Raw genomic sequence first — 12,746 nt, 5'->3', positions numbered from 1 at the left:
TAAAGGCAAACAGAGAGAGACAAATGGTTAAAAAGAAGCTGGGTAAAGGTCATGTGTGAATGCTCGAATTCTACACCCAGATTTGTTCTCAACTTTTTTTTTTTAAATTGTGTAGTTTTTACTAAAAGTTCAACCTAACATTCCACATACGATTTATGCTTTAGCTTTAAAAGTAAAAAAAACAACAACAGTCTTTTGTTTTGTGATAAATAAAATAGAGTGGATCAGATCTTCTGAATCACTGATAATTAACGTTCTTCCCCTGACCCCACTGATTTTAATCTTTTATTTACAATAAAAAAATTATCCTAATTGAATTTTAATTAAATGGTCGTAAATATAATAGTACCAGCAAATTTTTTAATTCCCCTACACAAAAATCATTTATGTTAACTTCATATTTCCCTCCCATTATCTGCACCTGAACTGCTGTAGGTCCGGGCCTATATATTTTCAAATAAAAGCTAAATCGGTGTGTAAAAACATTTGATTTATGTGAAATTAATACAAAACAAATATTTAGAAACCCCCCTCCCAACTTTAAAGATTTGGTGCACTTGCAAAACTAATATGAGATGTAGAGGAAATGTCACCATACTAAACTACATGTTTGGTATAAGTAAACATGTATGTTCAGGTTTGGGTTACTTTATTTGTTCCCTTTAGATTTGGTCTGCAGTCATCCATCCTCACATATGCGCTCCCAAAAACAAAAATGATCATAATTTTGGGCTTCATCTAACCCACAAAGTAACATCTATAATTTTCTAATTTGTGTGTTTGAGGTGTTGTTCTGAGGTTCTTAAATCTTGCCCTGACAAATGTCAGTTCTTGCATAATTTAGACTAAAACTTAAAAAAAACCCTGAGCTATAGCTAAACATTTTCTAACTAAACTGAAATGGGCAAAACAGCTTTAAGTGGAAACTTACAGAAAGGTCTGACTTGAAAACAAAACTAATCAAAAATACAAGACTGTCATAACTTTGCTTACCTATGTACTGATATTTCTTGAGCTGGTTGCTTTCACTGTCTGTGATTGAAACCTGAGAAGCACTCTGATTATGTTGGCATGCTGTGAAAATGATGATGGTGATGATGATGATGATGATGATATAAAAAAACAACAACTAAGCCCTCAATCAATAAGAACACAGACCTCTGCAAACACACTAACGTAACTTTTTGGCACTGATGCAGAACTATTCAATTAAATCTCATAATGTACACACACCGAGCCATCCTCAGAGGTGTGTTTCTTCCTGTGAGCAAGCCTCACTCACACTCTGCCAATCTCCCTTCCTCTTTCTCCCAGAGGTGTTTGCATAAGGAAATGGTCCGTGAAATGGGTTTGATGGAATCAAACTCTATATTAAGACAAATACATATTTCACAGCAATTGATGGACTGATTGATGGGGCTCTGTCTTCATTTCCTCAGAGAAGATCTTTATCAGAAACAGTAATATGAAGGATCATGGCTCGGCTTGTTTCGGAGGGGAGAGTTGTTCACTTGTCGTGTTATGACTTTGAATGATTCTTGCTAGAAGTGTCTGTAGGTGTATTTATGTGCTTCCAGAGCACCTTTTCTCTTTACCATGCCCACAAGGGGGCACTAAACTGCCACATGTTGTGCATTGGGTCCTCACTGAAAACTTATTCCCTGTTCTCTCTGCTGTTGACGGCAACCAACGCATGGAAAACTCACTGAAGGATGACCAGAAATGCTGCAGCAACAATATCCTGGACCCACAGCCAGTTGATGTGGTGGCAAGCTCGCACAGGAGAGGACAGAGTGGAATGTGGTTCACATTTGTTTTTATCAATGCAACTGTTGTTTTAGCATAACAAGTCTGGCTCACAAACCCCCCTCTGACCCACCCCAGCAAGCCCACTCGCACCACCTTTCATTAACTTCAAAATCCAAATCCATCCAACTGGACCAGCGATGGCAACTTGCTGCCGATGCTGGCGGTCACACCCCTCTGCACAGCCATAATGGGCCGTGGCACAATTGGGGGCCACGTAACCGACAGCATTCCAGGTCCTTCCAAGAGGCCAGTTGCCTGCAGGTTACCAGCAACACCGCCTGTCCCTGTTTGTCTGCTCTTTCTAAAAGGAAAGAATGTTTTCCCCCACAACATGGCTGTGTGGGGATTAAGGCCCATTCTGAGTGGCCCCGGGTCGTGCAGCAGATGTTAGCCAGGATAGCACTCGTTGCCGTGCCGACAGTGAGCCGGCGGGATCGTCCCACCCAGACGACGTTAAGCCTATGGGCATGCATGGGAGAGAAGGGGGTGAAGGGAAGGTTCTGTCACACATTATAGAGAATGGCGTTGGGAAACTTGTTTCCACAGTCACATGATTCATCTGCACTGTTTCACATACAGTGTAGAAAAATATTGGCACTCCTCAAAGAGCTTTTGATCTTCCCCTCAAGGAAAATCACAAGTAAAGCGAAAAAAATATTGTTTATTCTGTTAAATAATTATTTTAAATAGGATTGTATTTACTCAGTCTGGTTTTAAGTTGATTGGACAGCTAATGACTAATTTCACTTTCCACCAATCACAGTTGTGACTTCACCTGTAAAGCAAACTGGCTGAAGCAAATCTATTAGGTTTTTATATGCCACAGGAAGTCCATGACATTGGATGACTTCAAATGATGAAAGGTAAAATTACTGGTAGTGACACAAAGTGGAGGCGAAGTAGTAGTAGTAGTAGTAGTAGTAGTAGTAGTAGTAGTAGTATAGTATAATTATTTTACCAATCATGGGTACGTATATAGCCTTTCTTTAGCCTGGCACGCATAAAGCTGAAAAGTTGTGGATGGCAAGGTTTGTGTTTTGGATGCTTTTGAGTGACATGGAACATCTAGACCATAAGTGTCAAACTCTGGCCCAGCCTAATTATATTTGGCCTGCAAAGCCATACCAAATTACTATTAGAACTGGCCTACTGGTATTATACAGCTAATATATATATATTGTTTAGTATTAAGCTTTGCTTGTTCCATATTCAGTTTTTCAGCAACACTTGTTTGAGTCCATAAGAAAAGATTCATTCTTATATCTGGAGGAAGATTTTTTTTTCAATAAATATTAATGTTAGCCCGCGACTTTGTTCCAGTTTTGCATTTTGGCCCACTGTGTATTTGAGTTTGACACCCCTGATCTAGACAATAATTTAGCTGCTTAGTGAGTGGGTATTATATTATAGGTGTCTACCAGGAGCATGATGGCAAATACTTAAATTGTACTTATGCAAATAATAATGGCCCTGTAGTTAAAAGTCCAACTTGTTAAAGACTGTTAAAGGAGTTGAGACTTAAGGCTTTTGCTAGTGTTCTTTTTAACTTACCCACATAATGATGAGCAATTACTAAATGTACAGATGGCATTATAGGTAATGGAAACATGAAGTTTTGGGGGGGGGTTTAAAACAGGATGAAAAAATGGTTGACAGTCAGCTGTAGCTATTCAACTAATTGTGGTAAACTTTGAATTGTAGGTGTGTCAAAGTTTGTATAGCTGTTTGATGTGAAAGATGAGCTGTTTTCTTGAAGTCAGACAGGGCTAACTGCAGGGTGAATGTGTTTAACACGGGGCCCTGTTCAGCCCCTGTGCTACTCTTAACTGTCAAGCTCAATGGAAACAGGATACAGGGCCTGACAAGACATGACTTGACCCAACGATCCTGCATGTACAACAGAAATGAGTGCTGTAAAATTTCCCTTTATATAAAAGCTCCCAGGCCTCAGGTAGAGGACCTGAGCTTGAAGTATAACTGAACCTGTAAGACTCCATGTGTGTGTCAAAGGGAAGTAAAGATAGGTCATGAGTCTAAAAGAACACAACACTGAAATGTGTGTGCGTGCGCACGCGTGTGTGTGCATGTGTGTCATGGGGTGCAGGCCATGCCATTCAGTCCCATAATGACTGTACTCTTGGAGGAGTGTTGGGCAGGACAGTGCTGTTTTTACGCATGGCTGGATGCTTGGGCTCTCAGACAGATGGAGAATAGCCAAGTGTGTGTGTGTGTGTGTGTGTGTGTGTGTGTGTGTGTGTGTGTGTGTGTGTGTGTGTGTGTACACTGTTGTCTTATTTTGTACTCTGATTTTAAACCTCCTCACCAGTTTCACTGACCTCTTTACTGCAGGCAGCAAATTATCAGACTCTGTAATGATGGAAAGCTGAAAATGCGTCAGAAAACCGTAGCGATACAAAGGCCAAACTTTACCTGGGGTTTTTGTTTATTATACAAACCCTTTGTAACCAAGGTAATGGCTTTTATGCATATGCATAAATGCATGCAGTTTTTGGAGATTTTAACATTTCGTCTAGCAGATAATGGTGAACAGGTATAGAAAGAAATTAAGAAACTGGTTTCCACTTAGGGCTGCTCGATTATGGTCTAAATAATCCTTACTGATTAGATTCATTAGATTGAATAGATTCATATCAAAAACATTATATTGCTTGACAGGGGATGGGCACTTTCACCAGAGATGCTTGCCTGGAAAAGAACCAAAGATAGCACCCCACCCCTAACTGCTTGGAAGTGACTGCAGATAGCTGGCAGACCTTTAGCGTTACCTGCTGCAGTTTTCACTTTGTCTCATTTCTGTTTATTGTTCTTGACTTTTTGACAGCTATACTCTGCTTTGGCTTTGCATGTTTCTTATGTTTGCACAGTAGCAACTAATGTTGAAGTTCCACAACACCTGGTAGTTTGTAGTATTCTTCTATTATTTTTGTTTTTCTGTTGACGCCAGAGCATTAGATTCTATTGGGCACCTTTAAAGTCAAGGCAAACTGTACTATATGTAGTCTAAGAAAAAAGCTAGGTAGCATGGTCATTTAAAAAGTAACCTAGTTACTCTTTATATATTCAGAAATATTTGGTTAAAAAGTTATTCTTTTTTCATTTGTAGTTTTTATGAAATTGTTAAGTTTGATTAACCACTCAAGTGATATTCCTGTTACCTAAACAACAGCAAGAAATCCACTGATGAGGACCTATACTTTTCCTACTGCTGTTTCATATTTATATTAGTACTGTGTTGATTTGTTGGCCTTCGTGACTTCGGTCATACCATTATGCCAAGATTTTATAGTTAAACTTCACAGGCAATTTGTTTTCCTTTACCAAATACTTGGTAAATATGATTTTAACACCATCTTTGACTAAATTCCTTCAGAATCTATGAATTGGACAAGCTGAATAAAGTTTGATTATTACAGCTGCTGTCATAGAATTGGTTTTAATCTGTAGATTATGTTCATTGCAGTCTCCACATAGACCCTGCAGTGATGCTCATGACAGACAACTGCCAGCTAAAGAGAAGAAGAGTTGGGAGTCGATGCGAGAAAGGATTTTATTTCCTCTTCTAAGTTGACGGCAGCGGTGGGAGAACAGAGATAGGACACCAGTGTCCATCTCTGAGGTCACAGCAAAGAGAACAAACCTCTTGCTCTGAGTGTCATCGACGTCCGACCGCTCTGCGCCATGTCAACCTGTCAGAAAGACAGATGGACAGAGGGAGGCACTGCCTGCTGAGAGGTGTCCAAGGTGTCATGGCCTCGTCTGGGAGGTGACAGACAGCGTGTGTGTGAGTGTGTGACGGCGAAATAAGACCGCTGAGAAGTCTAGGGGACGTTCATTGTGACCTTTCATTTTGCCTCGGTCTATCTCTCTCAGTGCTTCTGACAACAACCTTAAAAGGCCCTGGTCTTCCTGAGACCTTGACAGGTGTGTATGTGTGTACCTGAGTGCGCATATGTGGTTAAGTACACAACAGGGAAGTTTCAGCTAAGGTCAATGTTTTCTGGATGTGCGCACAGACTCAAAAACAAAGCTAACGCCTTTCTTGGTCTTGAAACTTTGCAAAGGTGCATTATACATCGACCATTCAAATCAAAAACTAGTTTCTCTGTATTGAAATTGGTTTGTGCTTACTGGTATTAAGGTGCTTACACCTGCGTGTGAGAAGAAAAAGTAGTTAAGTGGCCAATCACTTTTAATTAGTGGATGTACACTTGTTAACGCAAATATCTAGTCAGCCAATTAGATGACGACAAGTCTGTGCATTTAGGCACATGGACGCGGTCTTTTAAAGTTTAAAGTGAGCATGAGAATGAAGAAGACAGGTGACTGAAGTGACTTTGAGTGGTTGTTGGTGCCAGATGGAAAATGTTATGATGTCGGGGATCATTTCTTGGCACTCTTTAATGTTCACAGCATACCTGAGTATTGTTGCTGACCATGTCCATCCCTTTATGACCACAGGGTACCCAACTTTTTTTGTTTGTTTTTTAACATGATAATAAGTTAACTAGTCCCCAAAAGCCTCCACAGCCACCCAATCTCTGTAACAACAGAGCACCTTTGGGTAGACAGGGAGGACTGACATCATAGATGTGCAGCCAACAGATCTGCAGCAGCTGGTGATATTATCATGTCAATATGGAGCAAAATAATTTCTACAGTAGTGTAGTTGTGGCAATCACTATGAAGTGCACATTGTACTGGTTACCAGCATTGCTGTCGGCTTTATGTTAATACTTAAGAACTTAATATTTAAGCAAGAATGATCTTCTGTGTCCTGATTATGAGAGGGATTTGCATCTATGTGCAGGAGTGTACTTTTTATTATTAACTGATAATTTTGGGCAGGTAATTTGCTTCATAAATGAATGAAAAAGTAAGACACTTTTTCATGTTTGAGCTGCATGTTTTGTGTTTTTATGAATGTGTCTGTGCACATTTAGTGTATGTGTGTGTGTGTTTGTGTGTTTGCTGTTTATGGTCAGAAGGTGAGGGGCAAACAACGGGGAACCAGACAGCTTTAAAAGAAGAAAATCCAACAACATAAACAAAACCACGGTCAGTGTGACATGCGTCACCTTCTCTGTGACAGGGGACAGACACCAGAGAGGCTCCTAGTCCCCGAGAATCTCTTTGAAGCCGAGCAATTGTGCCGGTGGTTTGGAAGTATTGCCTTTCCTGGCCTTAGGTGTTGCTTTAGGGCAGAACACTCAGCTTTTAGTGAAACACTTGCCTGGATTAGAACTATTAGCTGAACAGGAATGAAAGACCACCACCATCAAGTTTTTTTTAATCCTGGCTAAATGTAGAAATTTTTGCTTGTTCAAACATTTTATTGGCTTCAAGGTGGAAGTCTCACTCTCTTTTGCTGGGAGACCACATTTTCTGCCCAATCAGTTGCACATTTTCCACCAAACATCTCTTTCTCTCTGTCTCTCATCACCACTCTTAGTCATTACTGGTACTTGTTTGTGTTTCTGCTCCAGGCGTTGGGTAAATACCTCTGCTGGAAAAAAGGTTTTCCCCTCATTCCCACCTTCCTCCCTCCATTACCTCCTCTAATGATGTTTACGCGTGTGCTTAGAAGAGCCTCCACACATCTTTCTGTCTCCCCGTTCTTGTCCTTTCCCTCCTTTTCTTGTACTTACACACAAAAGCACAGGCACACAGAGAGTCCGAAAGATTGTGTAAGGAGAAAGATTTTGTCTGTATTTTATTTTTGTTTATATTATTTAACAGTCTCTCAATCTTTTGCAAATCATAACAAAAAAGAAAAGGGAGGATAAAATATAAATCAAAAAACAAATATTTTCAAATGCCTATAAAAATAGATGTGCACATGAGGAAACAGCTGATAAAGACAAGAAAAAAAAACATGTCCTCTTTGGCTTCGAAATTAGAAATGCATACCTTGTGAAATAATTGCTTAGTGGCCACTTATGTAAAAGTCGTTGTAACATGTCTTAAAAAAAATTTATTAAAGAAATCTATAGTTGGCATATTAGGGCCTCCACAAACAGAAATGTAAATCTTGAGTTGTAGATCTCATAAGACTCCTAAGTGGCTGATATTCATGTCCCATGCAAAGATGCCTTTTTCTCTCCACCTTAACTTGTCATATCACAAGATGTGGCATTTTCCTTTGCTATCTTTTATGTTGTTAAAATAGAAGTGAAGATCATGGGACCACTAACCCTCATAACTTCCTAAAAACAGTTTTCATCACTCAGATTTTTCTCCTGTGGTTGTATTTTATCTGGCTATTCTCAAGTGTTGATACGGAGAGGTTCAAAGCCCTTGAAGGTAAAATTCTTTAATGCCAAAGATGACAGTTGGATGATGCGAGTCATTTCCCCCAAAAAGCCTGTTATGAAAGCAAAAAGGTTTCATAACAGCCCAGCCAAGAAATATCATACTCCATACTGCTCGTTATTTAAGGCTCTGTTTGCACATGGTAAGCCTCATTTATAGTTCCTAACACAGAGTTAACAGTGTTTTTTTTCCCTTTTTTCCACTGACTAATATACTTAATTTTTTTTATTCTTTTTTTGTATATTTGTGTGCGTCTCCACTTTGTTTCCCTCTGAACTTTTCAACTCCTCACATCACCTCCTCACGCCCTCCAAACCTGAACTAGTGCTTCAAGCGATCACCTGGTTTCTTCTGCGCACAACAGTAGACATGTGCTTCTAGACACAAACTCTCTTGACAGTGTCGTTGCCCAGAGGTCATGTAATGATTCGTTTTCCAAAAAATGGACAGATATTCGGATTCATGCAGAGCTACTGTACCTGCCGCCTGTTTTGAATAGTATTACCTTTGCATCATTTTGTTCCAGCTGTCCATCACTTCTATTCTTCTTCTGCTGACAGTTCAATGGACTCCTGTGGGACTCTGTATAAAAGGTTTCCAGCCTGCTGCCTGGCGCCACTTTGCCCACTCTCTGCTCTTCTCTGTCAAACCGTCTTTCTTGTAATGGGACAGCTGAGAACATACACTGTACTTGTGGTTGTTGGTGCATGGTTAAGTACATACATTCGCCACAAGGCTTCACACCCTTCACTTTGTCCCCTCTTTATCTCCCCTCAGTGGGTGGAGTTCTGTAATGCCTTAGGTCTTTAATGAAACCTCAGAACTAGAGTGTTTGAAAGACTGGTAGGACAGATATGCTGACAAGAATATGACTAGAGCCCTGGGGCCCAACAGTAACAACTAAAGGCTATAATATTTATTACGCCACCATATAAGTTATAAAAGATGGATGTAGCCACCATGGAGGTATCAGTTGGTTAGTAAAGTGTTTTATGACTATTCAGAGGTGGGGCTCTGAGGCTTTTAAGGTAGCAGTGATTAAACCTTAACTATGGAACTTGGCTCCATTATTAAGTGTTTTACTTAACTGAACTGAAATAAAAAATGTAGTTAAGAAATTGGTCTACAATTAGCTATGAAACCAGGTCTAAGTTCAGATTTGGGAGACAGACACTGTCTCTACTTTTAAGATTAGGCTTAAAGCTTTCCTTTCTGATAAAGCTTATAGTTAGGGCAGGATCAGGTGACTGAACCCTCTCTGGATTATGCTCGGATAGGTTTAGCTGCTGTGTGGCTTCCCATGATGTACTGAGCATTTCTTCTTCAGTCACCTTTTTCACTTACTATCTGTTTACATACCATTCTGCTTTTAATTATTACTTATTATTAAACTCTATTTCTTCCATAGTCAGTTTTTGTCCTTTCTCTCTCTGCTCTCCTCTCTTTCCTCTCACCCATAACTAGTCAGCCTACTGTCACCTCGTGCATACTCATGGAGAAATAAATATTATGCCTGTTTTTAGACTGTATAGACTGTCAACCTGTCCAGGGTGTACCTCTCCTTTCGCCCTTTGACAGCAGGGATAGGCTCGGTTGGGAGCTGCTATCATAGCGACTTTTCATAAAAGTTTGCACAAGACTCGTCCATCATCTTATCTCCATCCCTTTTGTATATGGGCATGTAATAGTGTGTACATTCGAGCTCTTTGACTGCTTGCATTCTTTGTTTTGTGCTCATTGTTATCATTATTATATAAACACATTGGTTTCAAATTCTGCCCTCCTTCCTTTACTTTGGTACAACACTGAGAGCTTGAGGCCTTGCACCTCAAGGGTATGGTGAAGATAAGAGCTCATGTGAGTCTTTGTGCATCCTTTCATATGTATGCAAATATATGCATGTGTACATTTCCTTAGGAATCAAAAGATAGGAGAATATGCGCCAACCATAATATATATCCCTTTCCATGCATACGCATGTTCTGGAGTGCTGTGTGAGTTCACGTATCAGAAATTTGAGAGATTGGAGTGTACACAACGTAGGACTGATCTGAGTGCCTGAGTGTGTCCGCTGAATACATGAGTGCGGGTGTCGATGCAGTCAGTGACTGAGACTTGACAGAAACTCTGACCTTAGGTTTGAAAATACTGTATTTACACACTGCCCCACTACCCCAACTATCTTTCTCTGGGTGTGTACCTTTTGGTCTGTCTTTGTATGTTCTTCATGTTTGCCAAGTTTCTCTCCAAGAGCCTAAACAAAACAAGCCAGCAGCTGAGGGTGTATGTAGGAGATAAAACTTGTGGGGGAAAAAAAGTCATAAAATTTGAAACAGTGTCCTTTGAGAGCGACAAGACAAAGAATGAGGTGAGTCGAAATTGCCAGGAAGAGAGTGAACGCTTGCAGACAGGGTCAGAAAGCTTAATGCATTTCTAATAGGAGGTACCTCGGAAAAACTAGACTAGAAAGTGTGGGGGGAAAAAGATAAAAGACAAGGGACAAGTAGGTAGAGGGATGATAAGTGAAGGTACATGAGGAAAACAGGAGGGGGAAAGTGACAGACAAATTCGCACAGAGCCAGGTAGGTGAGAAGGGAACTGCGGTATGTGTGTGATGTTTAGTGAAGGTTTGTGTGTGTGTGTGTGTGTTGTAGGGCAGCGGAATGAGGCAAGGCTGTGATTGCCTTGTGTCAGTCACCCCATGGCAGCTCTTTAACCCCGTAATTTATCACATCAGTCTTCTTGCAATGATGGGGCCAGTGCACCGGGTGACAGAAATGCCTCTGGCATTTTCATCTGTCAGTTAGAAAGAAGCTTGGGGGAGAAGAAAACAAGAGTACACACCTGTAGGAGAGGATTCTTGAGATGTTATGTCACAAAACGAAGGCAGGCTTACCGACTGAGTCTCATTCTGATTGCAGTGGCTTGAGATCTGGACCACAACCTTAATAGACCCTCGATTTATTGCAAAGTTTTAACATCTCTTGTGAATATAGACAGTCTAGAAATAGACATGGCTACTGAATTCCTGTTATGAGACCTTGAGCATTTTGTGTAACATTTTTGTGTTGTGAAACCAGATTTAATAAGCAAGCAGTGGCTCAAACTGTGAATCTGGACACTCATACATTGGTTAATCCTTCTTCCTGGCTCTTAACACTTACCATAATTTACAAAATGAGCTTCACGTTTTATTTAAAATCACACTAGCAATTAAACCCATAAGGTTGTCAGGAAACTTTACTAAGGGAGCAAGGGAGGTGAGGGTTGTTGCCATGAACTTCTCTACAACAGAACTTCATGCCATTTTGGTGCAACCACCAAAGGTTCACCTCCGCTGACCATTAAAAAGAATGCAGCTTTAAAGCAACGCAGGTTAGTGAGGTTAATTATTGTAATTGTAAACAAGAAGTTAAGAAAATTGCCCCACAAAAAAATTGAGATCTTTCCACATGCATGGAGGTCAATATGTGTTTTTTGTTTGTTGGATCCTTTGTTGGATGTTTGGTGTCATCCAAAGAAATGTGTTTTCCTCCAAAAGAATACCAGGATTACAATAAAAAAAATGTTAATGTTTTATTTAAGAAGAGTTTCATTTCCTCAGGCGTAGGATACAGTTTTGTTAATCAAATAACAACAACAGTCTATAAGTAAGGTCACACACACACTCATTGATTTAACTATAAGGTACATTTTGATCCAGAAAACCTATAACATCTTCTAAAGTGCTCAAAACCACCTTTTAGGTCGCTGCTACTAGTGTTCCAGGACTTAATTTTGCCATTACATACAAACAGACTCACAAGGTTAAAACACTCTCAGCCATGCCGATGTGTCTGTCACAGACACATGCACACATATCGAAGTACACACTTACAAAGACACTTTCGGTCTCTCTGTCTCTCACACACACATAACTGTTCATACACTCAGTAACCACCCAGAGGGGACAGTGAAAGGAGAGTAGAGAAGAGATGCAGAGAGCAGGCAAGGTCGTAGTTCCTGTGGACTGTCTTTGAAAGGGGAGTCGTATGTTTTCCCTCCCCACCCTTTGATGTTAAAGCAGTCTCTTTACTAGTGTAAAGATGGGGTACAATAACCTAGACCCCCTCCAACCCCTCACCTAGCGCCTCTGTACACCCCCACAAAGCTCTGCAGGGGGACAGGTAACCCACAGCAACCCCAGCCAGAAACCAGAATGTGTGTGGCAGCTGTCCAGGACCTGGGCAGTACTGTGCGAGTGTGTGTGCGTGCACTTGTTTGTCTATGTACTATATGTATGCAAATGTTGAAGTCTTTAGGTGCACCAGTCACTGTAACAAACAAACAAGGAAACTTCATGCAGAGTAATGCATTGATTTAGCATTTGATATTTAAAAAGCACAAATGGTTCTGTTTAATAATTTTTCAATATTTTGTCATCAAATTATGCCATCATGAAACAAAAATTCAAATGATTTTCTAACATAGATGAATTAAGCAAAGCACTACACTTTAAATAACCAAATTAAAATATGATGCGCATAGTAAACATTTATACGGAACTCAGTCATTGACTTGTTTTAATGACCAGAACTTTAATAATAAACAAAAGCGAATAGACTTTT

General features: G+C 40.1%; 1 protein-coding gene across 5 annotated transcripts in view; it reads left to right on the top strand.

The window, feature by feature from the left end:
* The window catches only part of wdpcp (WD repeat containing planar cell polarity effector), an 86,785-nt gene that overhangs the window by 6,599 nt on the left and 67,440 nt on the right, over positions 1-12,746 (top strand). Inside the window, exon 1 of one of the 5 annotated variants that reach the window (XM_076891477.1) lies at positions 5,631-5,751. The exons of the other annotated variants lie outside the window; for them this stretch is intronic. The gene's annotated coding sequence lies outside the window, so the exon portion shown is untranslated. Of the gene's footprint in view, positions 1-5,630; positions 5,752-12,746 lie in introns of those variants that run through there. 5 annotated transcript variants of the gene reach the window in all.

This window comes from Maylandia zebra, linkage group LG13 (assembly GCF_041146795.1).
Source record: "Maylandia zebra isolate NMK-2024a linkage group LG13, Mzebra_GT3a, whole genome shotgun sequence".
Taxonomy (NCBI): Eukaryota; Metazoa; Chordata; class Actinopteri; order Cichliformes; family Cichlidae; genus Maylandia; species Maylandia zebra.
Note: the sequence above shows the minus strand (reverse complement) of the source record. Positions and strands in the feature narration are given on the sequence as shown.